At 37.0% G+C, this 8,936-nt stretch overlaps 1 protein-coding gene across 3 annotated transcripts in view; it reads right to left on the reverse strand.

The window, feature by feature from the left end:
* LOC111322940 (adrenocorticotropic hormone receptor) overlaps nt 1-8,642 on the reverse strand; it is a 13,118-nt gene extending 4,476 nt beyond the window's left edge. Inside the window, exon 1 of one of the 3 annotated variants that reach the window (XM_088758661.1) lies at nt 8,440-8,642. The gene's annotated coding sequence lies outside the window, so the exon portion shown is untranslated. Of the gene's footprint in view, nt 1-3,387; nt 3,757-6,920; nt 7,220-8,439 lie in introns of those variants that run through there. The other 2 variants (XM_088758660.1, XM_088758659.1) reach the window with 2 other exon arrangements.
* Between the last annotated feature and the right edge of the window lie 294 nt (nt 8,643-8,936).

Consider the following 8,936-nt stretch of genomic DNA (forward strand, 5'->3'; position numbering starts at 1 on the left):
ATGTAAATTAAAATAATTTGCCGCCGCGGTTTCGCTTCGCAGACGACACAAATTTTGGTGATTTCACTTTGTTGTTTTGCAAAGGACGGCTAAGAAATGTACAAAGTTTTGAAAAGCACCTGCTGGGATATTGTTCTGCCGATTAGATCTATTGTTTTTCCTCGTTCTCGTTGCCGTAGCCGTCGTGGTTTGCTTAAAGTCCCTAATAGGGACTTTAAGCAGCCAGGACGGCAACGCCACTGAAGGCGTCGATTAAAAAATGAGTTTCTACTTTTAGTTAGAATTTCGAAAATGGCTGCATTTTTTTACCGTCTCATAGGGCACCAGACTTCAAACTCAACATAACGCATAAAAGTAGCGTTGAGTTCCAAATGTAAATTAAAATAATTTGTTGCCGCGGTTTTTTTTCGCAGACGACACAAATTTTGTTGTTGTCAGGTTGTTGTTTTGCAAAGGACAGCTAAGAAATGTACAAAGTTTTGAAACGCACGTGCTGGGCTATTGTTCTGCAAATTAGATCTATTGTTTTTTCCTCGTTCTCGTTGCCGTAGCCGTCGTGGTTTCCTTAAAGTCCCTAATAACAGAAACAGCACGGGCTCGATGCACAAGTTATTACGTAACAAGATTTTCCTGAGAAAACGAATGTATCTTAAGACCGTAAAAATGTCGTGGATTAAACCGCAAAAATTACCTTAAAAATCCTTTTATTTTCGTTACGTAATAACATAGCACAGCTAGGTTGCCTAGCGTAATAACTGCAGGTATTATGCTTTCCTAGAAGACTTTCCAAGCTATATTGCGTATGTTCTCCTCAAATACTGGACCAATTGTCAACGTGACTTCCTTTTCCATTGTCTTTGTGGCACGAAGACTTATTCGTGTTGAAATTGAGTCTAATTTCTGAAAGCTCGGGTTGCTAATGTTAAGTAGTGTTAATTACAGAGAATAAACCATGTTTCCGATGCGAAATGTCACCTAATGACGGTCAATGACATTAGTTATATATCCTTTGAAAGACATTGAGGAACGATTAAGAAAACGTCGCATTTTGTTTTTTTGTTTTTTTAATGAAAATAATTTCTGGTCTCCGTGCTCAGTCACGTAATTAAAAAAAGACCAAAAGCGAGAAACGACTTTACGTTCAGTACCTTTGAACGTCCGCAAGACAAATGTGAACTCTGAAATCTACCGTCTGGTTTACCGAATGAAGGCTTAAGTAGAGTAAAGTTCATAACAATTCACGATTTTATTTCCGTGTTTTGTAATGAATTTGATATCCTTCCAGGTGATTTTTGAAGTCACTTTTCCATATCAATCAATGTCAACAGACAGAATATCTTATGTGACAGTTACAATGGCCTGGTTAAAATGTTATGAGCTAACATTTCTCTATCTATTAAAGTAGCTTTCCGAAAAAGCTTGTCAAAGAATACCCACTGGACTATAGAATCTCCCCGAACCCTTTATGAGCAACATGTCGATATTAATGTAGTAGTTTTTCCTACTTAGGTGGAAGACCGTTTTTTCCACTCAGCTACGTACTGCAAAGTCAAACGGTAATGAGATCGCAATCGCATTCAGGGAAACTTAATTCTGCACGGAATGGATGGGTAATTGCATTGAAACACTCATTATTATGTCAGATAAGCCTGTTATTGATCGTAATTAAGATCGTGTTATCTAGATTTTAATAATCTATCATGTAAAAGGAAAATTGTCTTTGCGTGATTAATATATATTTGAACTTGTGAAGGCTAGCTTTAAGAATACTGTAATGAGCTTCCGTTCTTGAAAGTTTGGTACCAAAACTGAAAAAAGATAATGTTTATCTCATTTTACATCACTTTATGAAGTTATTTTAGGAAAATTCTGACTGTTATCGCTGAAAATTCTAGAAGCCTAATGGCTAAAGAACTAACGTAAACTAAAATCTAAAATCATTCAAATCTCTATGTTTTTAACGCCACAAAAAAAAAAAGAAAAAAAAAAAAAACAATTACGACAGCTGAAATCTAAATCCGGGTCAACAGTTTATTCGTGCATTCGTATTTCATTTTTTGATTATGGCAATCAGCGGCGTTTTACGGCAAAAAATAACAAATTGAAGTATAACACATGGCGACAGGTGATTGTTAAAGAAGCAATTTTGGTAAACGACTGCCGTTGAGAAAGCTGTAATGTTTCCCAAGAAAAATTAGGAAAGTTTTGTTTTCTATGACACCGTTTAAAAAGGAATAAAAAGAACTTAAAAGCACCAAAAATCACGCATTAGGAGGCGTCGAGAGCTTGGAATAAAACTATTCTTACGTTTACAAGGAAATTGGACTAACGGCCTCGCGTAACCCGAAATGCCCATCTAAGTTGGCGGAATATCCGGTAATATTCCTCAGGTGACATTCCCCAATTCTCAAACCGTACATTAAATTTTATGAAAATCCTCGTTTAAAGTTTAATTAAAAATGGTAAAGCGCTCTGCGGTTATTAAAAAAGAACAGATAATAGAGCATAGAAATGTCAACATCCCACACGACAAATGTCCTCGATGCTAAAGCAGCTGTCTCTAACCGTTTTGTCCAGCGCACGAAAAAGTTCTTGAATCGTCTGAATTCGATTCTAAGAAGGAGACAGTGCCTGAGGGAAAATATCCGAGCATAATTTCGATCCAAATGAAGCAATTGTTCATGGTATTAAGAGCAAAATCCCTCTTTCATTGCAGTCCGATCTTTCAGATGGCCCCAATGCTAAACCAAGTTTTCCTGACCTAAGATAATTAGAAATCGTCTAAATCTACTTGTTTCTTCTGTGTTCAATTTGTTAAGCGATACTCCATCCAAATAGAATCTTACGGTCGCCCTTGCGAACCTTTTTCTCAAAATCAATAATTATCATACGAACATGAAGGATATTCCAAAGAAGCGAATCCTGTGTTTATCAGTGATATTGTCCTTTGTACTGCAAAATCGTCAAATTTGTATACAGAATTTGCTTAGCTGTTTATGTAATACGGTAAATTATCCTTGCCTGTTATGTCAGAAAGGTTTAACTGAATAACATCGACTTCTATGATGAGGAATAAAAGGCACTTTCTAACCAGACAGATACTCGTGCGATGGTTTTATCGTTAATTTTTCTAATTTCTTTGAATCATTAACCCTTGATTGTCCAATTGTAAATCAAAAAAAACTTATTCGAGCTCGTGTCCTCATAATTTAAGATTTTAATAGCAAGCTTCAAGTCAATTGAAAAAGTAAGTACCATCGTTTCGTAAACGTACCCCAGAAATCATCATAAATTTTTCTGGGGTGGTTTCAAATGAATTGTCAAAAAAAAAGCGGTCGCCGCTCATATATTTCTGTATTGCGTTGCTAAAAAATAAATCTTATTTACCTTTTCCAATATATTCCTGCTAATTTAAGGAAATCCTTCGACCAAAACTAAAGATTGGACGTAATTGAAGACCGTAAAAGAGAGTAAAAAATTGCTCGGGGAAATGGCTCTGGTGAGTTCCTTGACGCGTTAATGACCAGAGCTGCAGTGTAGTGTTATAACAAATTAGTTCCAACTTCTTTTTTCAATTCCGCCTCATGCTCTTTCCCATGAATACTATTCAAGGTTCATCCAATTTAAATGACAACGAAACTTTTGACTCAGAATACAATCTTAGCCTCTTTTGTCTCTTTTAGCAATAACTAAAACGGAAAACAAATGAGAAATGTCTGCCGGCTAGGCACGTACTCGTGTCATAGTTGTCACAGGCTTCATTACCCAGCTTCTAAGAAGTGTCAGTTTGAATTGGCAGCTGTTTATTCATCACGTAATTGATGGCAGAAAGTAAGAGAGGGGGAGCAATATGAGATCAAATCGATTTATGTGAATGAAAAGGAAAGCGAATCTGCATGTGTTGAGCTTAATTTTACCTCTGAAATATACCATTTAAACGCTACAACTAAAGTTCTTCCTGATATATGTATGCGTTGGCCAAGTTGAAACCGCGTATTTTTTCAATTTCTTCGTGTAAACCCCTTAGATAAATATTGACAGTTAATACCTTCGTAAGGTAAAACTATTAGGCCCTGTTTACAAGCAAGGAGGGTAACCCTTGTGCTAGGGTTACCCTAGCAGGCAGGTCAAAGATAGCCCGGGTTTACAAGCAAAATTTCACAGGCAGGGTTACCCTACCACCTGGGACAGCTTACCTATGCTTGGTAACCGCACGCATTGTTATCAATGTTCGAAGGGTCTGGAAACAAGTAAAAAGTTGTCCCGGGTAGGCGAGTTATCCTCAGCAGAGCGTTTACAAGGCAGCTACGGTTACCCTAGCGCTCAGCTAGGTTTACCCTCGTGCTAGGGTAACACTAGCTGCCTTGTAAACACGTCGATGAAAAAGAGAAGAAATGTGGGAGCGTTAGGGTAACCCTCCTGCTTGTAAACAGGGCCTTAAAAATCTATGATTTGTTTGCAAATCGATAATCCAAAACCAGGATTGTATGTGAATTCGTCCCCCTCCCTTCTCCCCCGAGAAAAGAATAGACAGTTGTGCGTATATCCAAAAGAGAACTCTCTTGCGAAGAACTTAATTTTACGTAGGAATGTAAAAGTTCATAAATTGAAACAGACCAATTTGGAGGGATTTTCGGCAGATATTAGATCTGAGCCCGCGTAAAAGCGGTTTTGTTTAAAGATGCACGGAATCGAGGCACTTGGGCCAAAGGCTTTGTAAATTCTCAAAGGTATCACTGTAGATTTCAAAACAACTTGCATTTTACGCAATTTTTTACTTTTATCGACAATCTGAAGCATTCAAAAGGCAAAGATAGCAATGGTTAGACATTGTATTGCATTCGGATGCAACAACCGGATCGATAAACTACATTGCAAGCATCTTTCGTGGCATTCACTGCCACTGAATAAGAAGAAACTTCTGGCGACTTGGCTAGTCAAGATCAAACGGGAAAACACGCCCGTGAGTAAAAATTCCTGTTTATGGAGTGAACATTTTGAAAAGGAATGCTTTTCCAAGTCATATGCTGGCCGGAAAGTCATCATCAATCGAACGTCTTTCCTTCGGAGCCTTCCTTTTGGTTTTCTGTTCGGTGAAACTGAATATTGTCGGAATTGATTCTGACTTAAGACTTACTATCCGGCCAGCAAATGACTTGCAAAAGCATTCCTTTTCAAAACGGAATTTCATTTGCATCTTCTATCAAAATATCTCCTTCATTATTACTAGCTGAGGATTCCTGATGTTTAGTAATATTTTGACGTACTTCATCATCAATCGAGCGTCTTTCCTTCGGAGCCTTCCTTTTGGTTTTCTGTTCGGAGAAACTGAATATTGTAGGAACTGAGTCTGACTTAACACTTACTTTCCGGCAAGCACATGAGTTGGAAAAGCATTCCTTTTCAAAATGTTCACTCCATAAACAGGAATTTTTACTCACGGGCGTGTTTTCCCGTTTGATCTTGACTAGCCAAGTCGCCAGAAGTTTCTTCTTGTTCAGTGGCAGTGAATGCCACGAAAGTTGCTTGCAATGTGGTTTATCGCTCCGGTTGTTGCATCCGAATGCAATACAATCTCTAACCATTGCTATCTTTGCCTTTTGAATGCTTCAGATTGTCGATAAAAGTAAAAAAAAAAAAAAAATAGCGTAAAATGCGAGTTGTTTTGAAATATACAGTGATAGCTTTAAGAATTTACAAAGCCTTTGGCCCAAGTGCCTCGATTCCGTGTATCTTTAAACAAAACCGCTTTTACGCGGGCTCAGATCTAATATCTGCCATTTCAGATCCAGGATATAATCGGTTAACTACAAAGTTAATGACCAGTACACCATTTTGCATTTGAAAAGATGTCGGTTTGTGCAGAACCCGTTTTTGATCTTTGACAACATGCAACAGTGCATGCAGAATACGTTGAACGACATGAAAAGATTCTTAGGCTAAAATTATTATAATTTTTTTATCATTTCCTCGGTGTCGGTGAAAAAAAAATGGAATGATTCACATGGTTCCGAAACGGTTCTTTTGAATTTAGAATAAAAATCGAGTGCTAACTGGAGCAGAATCCCAGATAATAAATTCCATTGACAATGCAGTGTGTCCTGCAGTGAGACAAAAATTTAATCATAGCTTCCAGCTGTCTCCATAGCCGTTCTTCAGGATGTCACGCAGGTCACACAACGACCCATTTTAAGAGACGCACGGCATGAGAGTATTGCGTAACATCCCAAAGACTCCTACCTTTATGAATTTGCTTTTCTAGTTTTGTTTAGTTTCTTCGTTTTTCATATTTTTCTTTCAGTTGGACCATGTCATGTCACGTATTATATGCAACTAGTACTGTCCATAAAGGGAACCGAGACAATCGTTCCCTCAGAGGAAGGATAAAACTTTCAAAATAAAATGAATGACACTGACTGTTTCTTCTTTTTCGTAAATGACGTAAATAAAAGACAGACGAAATTCTGGGCGGTAAGGTGCCCGAACCGATTTATAACGAAATTGAACACGGTTTGATCGTTCGAAAGAATAACCGAAATCCTTCTTTTGTTGATATATTGTTAGGGGGAGTTAAATCCTTCTCATACCTCCATTTTGCCTCATCAGTTTTGTTCTGGCCCCAGTCCAAACATGTCGATACATGTAATTACGAACGTTCTACTTGCTGAGGCAGCTGTGATAAGATAAAAGAGCTCTCTGTTTTTCAGAAGCTTCATGGCCTACCCCTGTCTTATCTCCGAAATCAAACTCACCGAAAATCACCTTACGACTCAGATGTTCGAAAGGTGTAACAATGATTATGAGTTATCAGCGAAAAAGTAAAAACTTGTTGGTCACAAAGTCAACAGTGCTCAGTCTTCGGGTAAAATGTAGTAAAACATAACACGTCCTACTGGCATCGTGTCCTTAAAATCACTTACCTTCTGGTTATTGCGTCAAGCAGCGCGTTCTTGATCGGGTACAACTTAACTGTAAAAGTTCTTTGTTTTTGGTGTTTTAAAGCCGTGAAATTGCTTATCGAAATATTTCTCTAACTTGCTCGGTTAAATTCGGCCATAACCGATTGGACAGACAGGATTGACTCCTTCATATGTACCAGTATATATGGATAAAATTACTGAGAAAAGGCAAAGTTTGACATACTTGCTCGAAAATGAGATGTAACATAAGGGACAAGGTACTAATCAATGCAATATGCCCGTTCTCTTTGCTTCAACGGAAATAACTGAATTGATCAGGAAAATTAAATGTGGTTACCTCCTACCAGTTTGTAATGAATTAGCACTTGAATGCCTAGCCGACCAATCCGGCTCAATTGAAAATCTCAAGGATCTACCAGAGGCACTGACAAAAGCTGCAAACGACCTATTCTTTCAATTAACATTTGATGTATGGTCATCCCTGTTTTGAATTACAGATGTTTTAAAGAAGCAAATGTTTGATTTTGTGGGCACGCATCGCCCTTTATTATATATCTCTAACAAAGAATTGTAATTCATCGGAAACTGGATAGATTCAATTCCGCTTCTAAGTTTGTTTACATCAATTCAAAACCACCGACGCATGCAGTCAACATATAAATTGGGAATCCTTTCCAAAATTGAATAAAGAAGAAAATTTATCCAGATAATTACTTCATACATTATTTCCGAGATTGAATTTTTTTTCTAATTTTGAATTGACGTGTAAATTTTTACTTAACCATGGACTTTTACAGAGGAAAGAAATTCACGACAACTAGTTTCTTCTCCCAGCACTGTTCAATAACGAAATAAATATGAAAAAACCGTCAGATGTATCGTGTTTATCATTTCGCTCTTTCAACTGGACACAGACTTTCTTTACATAGTGATAACTCAAAGGTAAACAATAAGAACTCTGCAATTTTTCATTTGCGCTTCTTATGCATATTCCATGGAAACCTTTTTACTCATCTTAAGGAAACGCATGCATGATTAAAACGAGAGTATGGAGACAAAAATACATGTATACGAGTAGACAAACTTACACTGCAGATGAAAAGGTGTGATCCGAGTTGTGATTGAAATATTCGAAGCTATATAAATAATGACCATGAATATTGCAATTAATACTAAAATGAATGATAACTATAATTTCTTCTCGTTTTCAGATTGTTCCCCAAGAAATGCTTCATGTTTATTCTTGAACATGATTGAACTCGTTAGGGAAATAGCTAGAAACATTTTTAGACCTAACTATAATTTCTTCCTTCGTGTTTAAGGAAATTTCTCGAAATGATGATTTGTTGCGGTATAGATGATGCAACAGGGTAAATAATAATCTAAGAAGGAACAAATTTAATTGATAAGATTGAGCACTAAGTTAACAAGCTGTAAGTAATGAATTCGAAATGATGATTTTAGGAAAAAAGGATAAATTTTTCACCAGTTATTTTCATCTTTCAAAGCTGTTACTTACCCATTCTGTAATTGATACCTTTTGCAGTTTGTGATAATGAAAATGGCCAGCTTTATAATCTCGCCGGATTTTTTTATTTAATTTGAGAACTTTTCCAGCCAAGTGGGACAGACGAAACTTCTTTTAAGAAACATGGTTGTACTAAACAATCTTGTTGTTTTCTCGACAGCTTCTGATCCTAATCTTATGTAAGGCACTTTTAAAATTGTCACATGCTGAGCTTTAATAAACTGCAGTTTCGTACCTCAGTTTCGGCATGTGCCTAACATGAAACACGCGTTTTTAGAAAAAAAGCCATCAACAAAGAAAATTCAGTATGATAATTTAGTCTTTTGCTGGTGGGTCGTTTTTTTTTCTATATTTGTTATGCACCTGAGTTACGCACCGTTCTGTGTATTGTCATGCTTAAAACATATTAATATTTAATGAGGGTGCTGCTTTGAGGGAAAATTGGATGTTGGTCAATTTTGGAGAGATAATTCCTTTTTACCTAGGTA

The sequence above is a fragment of the Stylophora pistillata genome, chromosome 4 (assembly GCF_964205215.1).
Source record: "Stylophora pistillata chromosome 4, jaStyPist1.2, whole genome shotgun sequence".
Classification (NCBI taxonomy): domain Eukaryota; kingdom Metazoa; phylum Cnidaria; class Anthozoa; order Scleractinia; family Pocilloporidae; genus Stylophora; species Stylophora pistillata.